Source organism: Propithecus coquereli, unplaced genomic scaffold, assembly GCF_000956105.1.
Source record: "Propithecus coquereli isolate 6110/MARCELLA unplaced genomic scaffold, Pcoq_1.0 Scaffold2, whole genome shotgun sequence".
NCBI lineage: Eukaryota > Metazoa > Chordata > Mammalia > Primates > Indriidae > Propithecus > Propithecus coquereli.
The window spans coordinates 1,129,986-1,142,312 of record NW_012144966.1 but is presented as its reverse complement, the minus strand read 5'-3'; the positions used below and the strand labels follow the sequence as shown (position 1 = coordinate 1,142,312).

General features: G+C 41.8%; 1 pseudogene; it reads left to right on the top strand.

Moving 5' to 3' along the window:
* The window catches only part of LOC105809679, a 73,020-nt pseudogene extending 61,103 nt beyond the window's left edge, over positions 1–11,917 (top strand).
* The last annotated feature ends 410 nt before the right edge of the window (positions 11,918–12,327 follow it).

The window sequence follows — 12,327 nt, the reverse complement described above, 5'->3', positions numbered from 1 at the left end:
ACAATCCGCCCGCCTTGGCCTCCCGAGTGCTAGGATTACAGGTGTGAGCCACGGCGCCCGGCCCTTTTTTCTTTTTTTTTAAAGAGACAGAGTCTTGTTCTGTCACCCAGGCTGGAGTACAATGGCACAAGCATAGCTCAGTGCAGCCTCAAACTTCTGAGCTGAAGTGATCCTCTGCTTCAGCCTCCCAAAGTGCTGGGATTACAGATGTGAGCCATAGTGCTCGGCCCTATTTTTCCCCTCTCTTAATTCACTCTTTTACTTCTGGACTATAGTCATTCCCTTTGCTTAGTGTGTGGGTATTTGTGTGTGTCTATTTTATTTTCTCTATGAACCCACTGGCATTGAGAAACCATTTTGGATTGGATATTCTAAAGCCTAGCTGGAGAATGTATTTTATAATCATAATCATAATTAAAACTATATCACAATTATGATTTCAAAGCACTCTCAATTCTATTATCTCAAACCCCAAAACTCATGAGGTGCTAATATTAACACCATTTAACAGGTTATAATCTTGGCATTTTCTCAGGATCATGCAGCTAGTAAATAGTGGAGCCAGGGAAGTTTTTTGTTTACTTGTTTTTATGTAACGGTGGATTCAGAAGGGTCATATCCATGGGATTTAATTTTGAGAGATTATTTTTTAAATGTAGAAGGTTATCTCATATGCTTTTATACAGTATTAGCTATATCTAGATACTCTGTAAGTAAATTGATTCTTCTAGGGTGTTCTTAATGTCAGGGATTGTTTTAGTGCAAACCGGGTATTTAATGATACTTTAGCTTTGAAAAACTAAAGTTAAAAAAGAAGTTTCAGGCCAGGTGTAGTGGCTCATGCTTGTAATCCCCAGCACTTTGGGAGGCCAAGGTGGGAGGATCACTTGAGGTCAGGAGTTCCAGACCAGCCTGGGCAACATAGCAAGACCCATTTCCATTAAAAAAAAAAAGTTTTAAAAGTGTGTGTGTGTTTTAACAGATTATAGGTTGTGATTGTTCCTGCAGCTCTTTATGCACTGCTTGGGTTCAGTTTCTGCACCAACTTTTTTCCTGGGGCTCAGGTCTCTGCTCCCGTGTCTGAGGCCTACACTTTGGAGCAGAGATGTAAGCTGCTAGCTTTCCACGTGGCGATTCCTGATCATCAGCCTTGTGTCTGACTGACCAGCTGCCTCCGTTCTGGTGACCTGGCTACTACCTTTCTGAGACTCCATTCCTTTCCTTGTATTCTAATTCTGTTCATAAAAGTGATCATCATTATGGTTAGTGTTTTGTGGGGACTCACTGGGTGCCAGGTGCTTGCTTAAATGCATTATGTGCACTATCTCATTCAATCCTAATAAGCCCAATGAGGGAGGGTTACAGATGAAAAAATTGTGATTCATACACATTAGCAAGTGGCAGAGCCAGGCCCACCCTACTCATTGCAGGGTCCCTGCCTCCCCACAGTCCTGTGGAGAGAGTGCTTTACAGCCGTCCTTCCCTGTGTTAAATCCATGCTTCCTCTCCACAATCATAAAACTCTCATGTTCCCAGAGAATCAGTTATGCCAAGAATATTTTGTCAGGTGTTAATATCTTATAATTTGTATTAAATACACTCTGTCTACCCCTTTCCCCAAGTGATCTTATAATATTAACTTAACTTTTGGAAGTACATCCCCACTCTGTTTAAGGATCCTTACTCCAGAATCTGGGTCCTGCATCCTGCATACCTTTTGATGCTGTTTCACTCAGGACTAGAATCCTACTGCTGAACTCCAGGCCAGAAGCCAAAATCCTAACGGCTCATGGACCTCACTGAGCACCTGCCAGGACTGCCTGACACTGTGCTCTGCTGACATGACTTACCGTGAGTTGCATCCTCCTCATGTACGCTCATGGCTACGTGACTGCAATACCTGAGGTTTGTTCCTGCATCCTTTGGATACCTGGTTTTATTTATCGGTCTAGTCACTCTAGACTTCTCTCACACTCTGAAGATAACTCTGACCTGTCCAACTCTCCCAACATTCCACTTTTCTCTCATCTTCACCCCTACTAGTGATAGCTTTACTCTCATGGGGCTGGGCCACAGTTATCTGCATTTGTCACAAGAATTTCAGGGGCTTCCACTACAAGTTCCATTGGTGCTAGGGAAGGCAGCAGTAGGGTATGGTTGAGGTAGGTAGGTATAACTTCCCATCCTTCCCAAAATCATTTAATGAATCATCATATTAAAGAGCTAGAGGTTTACCTTATGGTATTTGTAAAGTGATTGCTAAGATCCACAAAACAGTGTTTTGTAGTTCTTATCAAAGAACCACATGTTCAAAGGATTGTGCAACTCTTCCCTTCTGGGCCTAAAGTTATTGACTGATGAAGAAAAGGTGAATTATGTCTTAACGATTAAACAATGTTTCCAAGTTCAAAGGTATTTGTTTTATTTTAGAATACAATTCTATAAAATTATCAGGCTACTTTTTGAAAATGAATGGGAAACATTTGCTCATATTTTCCCTAACACCAATTTATTCCATTGGGTTACTTTATAGTTTATCGTACTTAGTAGACTTGTATGTGTAGAGAAATACTATGATTTCTATTATTTCCTCCTTGATTGCAAAATTAATGTTTTCTTTTTCTTTTGTTTTTTGAGACAGAGTCTCACTTTGTTGCCCGGGCTAGAGTGAGTGCCATGGCGTTAGCCTAGCTCACAGCAACCTTAAACTCCTGGGCTCAAGCAATCCTACTGCCTCAGCCTCCCAAGTAGCTGGGACTACAGGCATGCACCACCATGCCCAGCTAGTTTTTTCTCTGTATATTTTTAGCTGTCCAATTAATTTCTTTCTATTTTTGGTAGAGACGGGGTCTCGCTCTTGCTCAGGCTGGTCTCGAACTCCTGAGCTCAAACAATCCGCCCGCCTTGGCCTCCCCGAGTGCTAGGATTACAGGTGTGAGCCACGGCGCCCGGCCCTTTTTTCTTTTTTTTTAAAGAGACAGAGTCTTGTTCTGTCACCCAGGCTGGAGTACAATGGCACAAGCATAGCTCAGTGCAGCCTCAAACTTCTGAGCTGAAGTGATCCTCTGCTTCAGCCTCCCAAAGTGCTGGGATTACAGATGTGAGCCATAGTGCTCGGCCCTATTTTTCCCCTCTCTTAATTCACTCTTTTACTTCTGGACTATAGTCATTCCCTTTGCTTAGTGTGTGGGTATTTGTGTGTGTCTATTTTATTTTCTCTATGAACCCACTGGCATTGAGAAACCATTTTGGATTGGATATTCTAAAGCCTAGCTGGAGAATGTATTTTATAATCATAATCATAATTAAAACTATATCACAATTATGATTTCAAAGCACTCTCAATTCTATTATCTCAAACCCCAAAACTCATGAGGTGCTAATATTAACACCATTTAACAGGTTATAATCTTGGCATTTTCTCAGGATCATGCAGCTAGTAAATAGTGGAGCCAGGGAAGTTTTTTGTTTACTTGTTTTTATGTAACGGTGGATTCAGAAGGGTCATATCCATGGGATTTAATTTTGAGAGATTATTTTTTAAATGTAGAAGGTTATCTCATATGCTTTTATACAGTATTAGCTATATCTAGATACTCTGTAAGTAAATTGATTCTTCTAGGGTGTTCTTAATGTCAGGGATTGTTTTAGTGCAAACCGGGTATTTAATGATACTTTAGCTTTGAAAAACTAAAGTTAAAAAAGAAGTTTCAGGCCAGGTGTAGTGGCTCATGCTTGTAATCCCCAGCACTTTGGGAGGCCAAGGTGGGAGGATCACTTGAGGTCAGGAGTTCCAGACCAGCCTGGGCAACATAGCAAGACCCATTTCCATTAAAAAAAAAAAGTTTTAAAAGTGTGTGTGTGTTTTAACAGATTATAGGTTGTGATTGTTCCTGCAGCTCTTTATGCACTGCTTGGGTTCAGTTTCTGCACCAACTTTTTTCCTGGGGCTCAGGTCTCTGCTCCCGTGTCTGAGGCCTACACTTTGGAGCAGAGATGTAAGCTGCTAGCTTTCCACGTGGCGATTCCTGATCATCAGCCTTGTGTCTGACTGACCAGCTGCCTCCGTTCTGGTGACCTGGCTACTACCTTTCTGAGACTCCATTCTTTTCCTTGTATTCTAATTCTGTTCATAAAAGTGATCATCATTATGGTTAGTGTTTTGTGGGGACTCACTGGGTGCCAGGTGCTTGCTTAAATGCATTATGTGCACTATCTCATTCAATCCTAATAAGCCCAATGAGGGAGGGTTACAGATGAAAAAATTGTGATTCATACACATTAGCAAGTGGCAGAGCCAGGCCCACCCTACTCATTGCAGGGTCCCTGCCTCCCCACAGTCCTGTGGAGAGAGTGCTTTACAGCCGTCCTTCCCTGTGTTGAATCCATGCTTCCTCTCCACAATCATAAAACTCTCATGTTCCCAGAGAATCAGTTATGCCAAGAATATTTTGTCAGGTGTTAATATCTTATAATTTGTATTAAATACACTCTGTCTACCCCTTTCCCCAAGTGATCTTATAATATTAACTTAACTTTTGGAAGTACATCCCCACTCTGTTTAAGGATCCTTACTCCAGAATCTGGGTCCTGCATCCTGCATACCTTTTGATGCTGTTTCACTCAGGACTAGAATCCTACTGCTGAACTCCAGGCCAGGAGCCAAAATCCTAACGGCTCATGGACCTCACTGAGCACCTGCCAGGACTGCCTGACACTGTGCTCTGCTGACATGACTTACCGTGAGTTGCATCCTCCTCATGTACGCTCATGGCTACGTGACTGCAATACCTGAGGTTTGTTCCTGCATCCTTTGGATACCTGGTTTTATTTATCGGTCTAGTCACTCTAGACTTCTCTCACACTCTGAAGATAACTCTGACCTGTCCAACTCTCCCAACATTCCACTTTTCTCTCATCTTCACCCCTACTAGTGATAGCTTTACTCTCATGGGCCTGCATAGCATGTTCCATTCCCCTTCAATTGAATAAGCAAAGCCTGATTGATATGACCAAGTTCTTTGCAGAAATCAACCTGACCTCCACCTCAAATTCATTCTACACAGTTGCTAAAATAAATTATTAGCTCATTTTAGTTCAGTTCAATTCAATATGTATTTATTGAACAGGAACTTGTTCCATGCCTTCAAGGAGCTTACAGTCATGTGGGGAGTTGGTAGTGGTGGTGGGGTGATTGTCAAAAAGTGTGAAGGCTTTGGGATTTTATCCTGTGCAAGCCAACAAGTTAGTATGCCATACTTTAATGGATGCTGGTATAAGACACAAGTCTCCTGGGACAGAGAAAAAGGATTTTATTATTCATGGCATGGCAGCATGATGATAATCATATTTTCATCAGCTCCCCTTGTCACCAAGTCCCTCAGGGTTGATGTGGATGGACCCGACTGGATGTCTTGACACACAGTGGGTGCATTACAGGAGAGGAACCCTGGGCTTAGGGAACTTGAATCTTTCAGACTAGACATTATAAAAGATTACCTAGACAAATATGCCATACTAATGTAAGATGTTAATAGTGGAAACTGAGTGCATGGTATAAAAGAACTCTCTGCTGGCCGGGCGTGGTGGCTCATGCCTGTAATCCTAGCACTCTGGGAGGCCGAGGTGGGAGGATTGCTTGAGCCCAGGAGTTTGAGGTTGCTGTGAGCTGCTGGGCTGACGCCACGGCACTCTAGCCTAGGCAACAGAGCGAGACTCTGTCTCCAAAAAAAAAAAAAGAACTCTCTGCTATCTTCACAACTTGTCTGTAAATCTCAAACTATTCTAAAACAAATATTTATTTTTTTAAAAAAAGCTAGTCTGTCCTTTGTTCTGGAGGGAGATACCACCTCTATCTTCCAACACTGTTTGTTATACAAACATCCTTGAAAGGAGTCCAGAAGAAAGGCAGAAATGGAAGAAAATGGAGTATTGTCTCCAATAATATCCACCCATGGTTTCTATACTGTCTTGCTTCTGGTGAATTTTCCCATAAATATGCCACTCCACTGGCTACTCTGATTAACCTGACGGAGGCTGGGACCAAGTCTGTTCAATTTGTCACAGGCAGCATCTTATCAAGGCTACTATCAACAGGAGTTCAAGCAGCAGGAGAAAACCATCCTGTACCATTGACCTCAAATATGCCCCTCAGGGTCTAAGAATCAATTCATTGAATAAATACCATAAACCATCAGGGTCTGACTTAAGAAGAGTCAGGGAGAGGCATCACTCCTTAAGTGTCTGAACTGACCTTTTCCCTTGGTCCAAGGCATTAATGTGTGCACGACAAGCTTTATTAACAATTGTACAGACGACTCTGCCTTGGCCCGAAATGCTATTACAGTTGGCCAGTAAGTTGAGGCTAACCTTGGCCTTCTAGGGCCATGGTGGTATCATTGATCACTTCTGCTAAAGTCAGAAACAGATTTTGTACTGCTTTTCCTAATTGGATGACTTCCATTGTAGCAATAACTGGCTGCTGATTATTCATAAATAATGAGTCAGTTATTCTTTTGGGGGAGTTCTTCCAGGCAATCAATAGGAAGCTTCATTTTGGAGAAATCTCCACAGTCATCTGAGAGCTGCATGACCTACTAATGGTGTGCACTTAAAGGTCTCTTATGCTCATACCTAAGGTGCAAGTCACCAGGTTTTGGGGAGAGACTCAAGACAGTACCTGGCTTCCATGCATTCCTGGGGGTGCACATGGCAGTCCTGAAAAGAAAGTGTTGTTTATTTTCAATTGTTGGGACCCCCAAAATGGGACCTACACCATTCAGTGGGCACAGACAGGTCAACAATCCACCAACATGGCCTCCTGTCCAATTGTCAAATCTGAGTTCTCAGGTCACTTTGCATAATCGAGTCCAGTACTCCTTTATGGAGGACCTGCCTATGGGTAGTCAGCCCAAACACTCCTGTTTGTCCATGTCACCAGCCGGGTGACATTTATCCAGCCCATGGAATGAATGAGCAATGGCTATAGAGTAGGGCTGAGGAAGACATCCAGAGGTGTTAACAGGTGTTTTGTGTGGGTGGTGCAGGAGCTGGGGCTATCTCCTGCTGTTGCAGATAGACTTCTTGGTAAGGTTAAGGGGAATGATAATCAAACTGTGGTCACAGCCACCTGGCAGGGGATGGCAGACCCAGCAATGAGTTAAATTTAAGGTGCATGCAACAGTTTAGGAGGATCACACTAAGATGTTTTCCTTCCTGAGGAAGGATCCACGGATGATTCTAAAAGCCACAGATCATTAAGGTCCCACCCTCCCCAACACCTGCTGAGGTCTAAGGCATTACTTCCCCAGGTGCTGTGTGGCTGTTCTCCCTCCACCATCAGAAGATCAATGAGTCCATGATTTCAGTAGCTATAACTTCATCTTTTTTCCAATCATTCCCTACTGGTACCCAGACTTTTCATCTGGAAGAGTCATGTGAGAGGGACAAGGGCATTTTTGTAAACTTACAGCAACTTATTATGACCCCACTTTGGCCCCCAAGGGCCACTGTAGGGGGACTTGGCGAGTAGCGTATTCACCAAGTGGTCATTATTCCTATGATCTTTGTGACTGTTGTTTGATGGAGGTGGGACTACCTATGACTAGTCATTATAAAGTACTAGTCATAACAAAGGATGTCCTTGAAGTTGATTGCCAGAATGACAAGGAAGTGCTTCTGCCTGGAGGACAGTTAGTAACAACCATGGCCCCATTTGGAGTCTTTGAGACTATGTGGCCTGCAACCAACGCCCCCATTCCTCCTCGTTAAGAAGCAGTGAAGCAGAGGACCAGTTACTGCTCAGCAGACCATCTAACTTAGCCTACAAGTGATTCCCAGGGACCACACAATTTGGCTTACTATCAATTCCCATGTTCTTTCCTCAAATTCCATTAATTGGTCTATGAGATCCCCATCCTTTCTCTTCCAGAAAGCTATGTCTCTGATGTATCTCATCCTTGTCATCAACACAATCAAGAACTGGGAAGGGTCTGAGATTGTACCCTATAAATTAGCCTGGCCTCTCACAGTGTCATGGAGGCTGGTAGCAGACACGAGACCCCTGGGTCAGAGACAGAGGACTTTCGTTCACAGCACGGCCAGCAGTGTGAACATCAGCAGAGCATCAGTTCCCCTTGTGTTCCCATAGAGGAATGGCCTGGGCACACAATTGGTTTCATTATAGGAGAGTAACCCTGACTTAGAGAACCCAAACATTTTATACTGTACGTAAGTGTGGCTGTCCATTGCTCCAGAGAGAGATATTATCTCTATTTTCTAATGCTGTTTGCAACCCAAATATCATTGTGTTTGCAATACAAATATTACTGAAAGATAGTCTGGAACAAAGGCATTCAGTGCCTCTAGTCACGAGACATGCAGAAATGTGAGAGAGCCATAAAGAGTTATTTACCAACAATAGTCACATAAATAAAGACATTCAATAAAACAGTAAGAACTGAGATAGAAGCACTCAAAGGACACGTAAGATGAATGTTCATCACTTCTGTTGATAAATATATATTTTTTAAGAGACATGGTCTCACTCTGTTACCCAGGCTGGAGTCCAACGGTGTGATCACAGCTCACTGCAACCTCCAACTCCTGGGTTCAAGCAATTCTCCGTCCTTAGCCTTCCAAGTAGCTGGGTCTACAGGCACGCACCACCATGCCTGGCTAATTTTTAAAATTTTTTGTAGAGATGGGGTCACTATGTTGCCCAGGCTGGTCTTGAACTCCGGGCTTCCGGTGATCCTCCCACCTTGGCCTCCCAAAGTGCTGGGATTACAGGTGTGAGCCACCAACCACATGCGGCCCCTCTACTGATAATTTTTTATCCACACCACCTTCATTCAGTTGCCCTATGTACTATTAACTGTTTTGAAAGATACATATTTGTAAATTCAGGAATTAGGTGTAACAATAAATAGGGGACTAAAGAGATGCTGTTCATAATTATTCAATAGAGTACATCGGGTTTTTTCCTAATTGGATTGATACATTATAACTACTGAATACTTGCTTCCTGTGTTATTGGTTTTAGACTATTCAGCATAAATAAGATGAAAATTAAATAGATTTAGTCCATAGGCAACCACTCTTAGCACAGCACAGTGATTGTTCAAAGTCTTTCCCACTGTGTCATAGAAAGCTGGATTGAACAAATTGGAAAGTAGTAACAAAGGGAACAAAATCCTGAAATGAAGGTGGGAGGGTAGAATTAATTAAAAAAAATTATCTTCCTATTTCTGTGAACATTTGCTGCTCCTAAGAAGATTTCATAACATTTCTAAGGAGATAATGACAAAGATGACAATTTCTATTAGTTCAGGGACCAAGAATACAGGGAACAGAAGAAAGGAAATGACAGGCTTAATTACTCAGATAACACAGTACCTCTTCCCTTCCCCACCCTCTGTCATAAAATGTTTGAAATATAGCCTTTCGTTTGGTTGTGAAATCTATTCAGCTACCACCTATTGAATGCTTACTGTGCACAATGCATATTCAAGACTCTCTGAGTAAAAGGTGATCTTGGTAAGGCTGATAAAATGTAACGTAAATGAAATTAGCTAAATGCCATAAGACTGCCATGAAAATTCAGAGTATGAAGGAGCACGTTGAAGAGACAGTGTGACAAGAGGCTTTAAACTGCAGAGGACATGGGTTCACATTAAGAACATGGACCTAGGAGTCAGACAGACTAGATTCAGAATTCATATCTTCACTTATTAACTTACTGACTGAGACCATGGCACAGGCTGCATATGTGCAAGCTTATGAATAGAAATATTCTCAAAGGGGCCTGGCACTGTAGCTCACACCTATAATCCTAGCACTTTGGAAGGCTAAAGTAGGAGGATCTTTTGAGGCCAGGAATTTGAGACTAACCTGGGCAACACAGCGAGACCCTGTCTCTATAAAAAAAAATTATCTGGGCATGGTAGTACACGCCTGTTGTCCTGGTTACTAGGGAAGCTGAGGAGGGAGGATCGCTTGAGCTCAGGAGTTCCAGGCTGCAGTGAGCTATGATCATGCCACTGCACTCTAGCCTGGGCAACAGAGCAAGACCCTGTCTCTAAAAATAAATAAAATAAACATTTAAAAAAAAAGAAATATGGCCGGGCACTGTGGCACACACCTGTAATCCCAGCACTTTGGGAGGCTGAGGCAGGAAGATTGCCTGAGGCTGAGAGTTTGAGACTAGCCTGAACAAGAGCGAGACCTATCTCTACGAAAAATAGAAAAATTTGCTGAGCGTGGTGTTGTGCACCTGTAGTTACAGCTACTCAGGAGGCTGAGGCAGGAGGATCGCTTGAGCCCAGGAGTTTGAGATTGTAGTGAGCTATGATGACGCCACTGCACTGTAGCCAGGTGGACAGAGCAAGAACCTGTCTCGAAAAAATAATGAGAACATTCCCCATATGTTTTAGCCAGTGGTATTTCTTCTTTTCTCAATTGTACTTTTTGTTCATGTTTCTATTGGGGTCTTTGTATTGTTCTTATCAATTTGTCCAAGCTGTTTTATAATGTAAACTGGATAGCATAAATTTCTACAAAAAATAGTTCAAATAAAGCATATGAACTTAGATTTTATTAAAGGTTTGGGCAGATGGCAAAGGATTTACATAATAGCAATTGAAGCAATCTCAAACAGAGTTCTGAACACTCCCCTTTTTACAAATCCTTTGTCATTTGTCATTCTCTTTTTTCTTTCTTTCTCTTCCCTATGCCTTCCTCCCACCTCTCCACCCCCAATTTCCATTCCTTTCCAATGGAGACTAGTTAGTTATCTTTTTGGTTTCTTTGCCTCTTTTACCCAAGCTCTCAGTTTATCTTCCATCCTACTAGTTTATCAAGGTATTTTCCTAAACAAGGACACTTATTTTCCTAAGGGGAATGCCAGTAACAACTTGCAAGATATCTTTAATATTATATGGGAGTGAAAAAGAGTTATGAATCTTATTGCCCTATTTGTTTCAACTATTGTCCCCCTTTGTTTAATTTAAAAATTTTATTGCTGGTGTGATTCCATCATGTGCAGCTGTTCTCTGGAATGTGGCCATTTAGCTCTGTCCAACTTCTCTCCAACCTAAGAGTGTGCCACCACCCCACTGAAGATTCAAAGGACAAGGATATGAACCTCCTAAGACCCCATAGCTACCTCTTGGTTGTTAACTAAAGGCCAAAAAAGCTTATCATTTTAGGGTGGATAATGGTGAAAATGAGCACCAGTTATCTTTAAGAATGGTTGGCTTAGAGGCCAGTGCAAAGGATAAATTGCACATTGTTGAAGCAGAGGCAATGAATTATGAAGGAGTCCAAACAAAGTAACACTGTCAACTTGAAAATGTCTGTATAGCCAACGGTTTCCCTTGTGGGCTTTGAAATAACATTGCCTGTGGTCTTATGGTTGAACTGTGGTTCAGCACCTCTGCACATTAGTGGACAGCACTTAATAGCTGTGGAGGAATGTGCAGAGTCAGAAGACGAAGAGGAGGAGGAGGATGTGTAACTCTGAAATAGATCTTGAAAGTGATCTGCCCCTGGAAGTCATAGCATTTCTGTAGAAAAAAATAAAACTTGCTGCTGATGAAGATGATGAGGAGAAGGAGGAGGAAGATTTTGATGAAAAGAAAACTGAAGAAAAACTCCAGTGAAGGAATCTACATGAGATACTCTAGCCAAAAATGCATAAAAATAAAACCAAAATAAAAAAGACTCAAAACTATCAACACAAAGATCAAAAGGTTAAGAATCCTGCAAAAAAAAAAAAAAAAACCCAGGAGAAACTCCTAAAATTCCTAGTTCTGTAGAAGACATTAAAGCAAAAATGAAAGCAAGTATAGAAAAAGTGGATTCTCCTCCCAAAGTGAAAGCTAAGTGCAGCAATTATGTGAAGAATTGTTCTGGATAACTGACTAGGAGGCTGTATTCAAGATCTCTGGCAGTGATAACTCAGACAAAGAAAGACAAATATTGCATGTTTTCACTTATAAGTTGGAGCCAAATAATGTGTATACATGAAAGCAGAGTGTGGGATGCTGGACGAGGGAGACTCAAAGGGGAGGAGGGATGAGGGAATCAATGATGGGAGGTTGCTTGGCGGGTACAATGTGTGTTGCTCCAGAGATCGATGCACTGAAAACCCTGACTTCACCACAATGCAATATATCTATGTAACAAAATAGCCACTTGTACCCCATGAATATATACAAATAAAAATTTCAAAAAAAAAATCTCTGGAAGTGGAAGAAGTCTCTTTAAAAAAAGAAACAGTTTGTTAAAAATTTCTGTCTTATTTCATTTTTGTAACAGTTGATATCT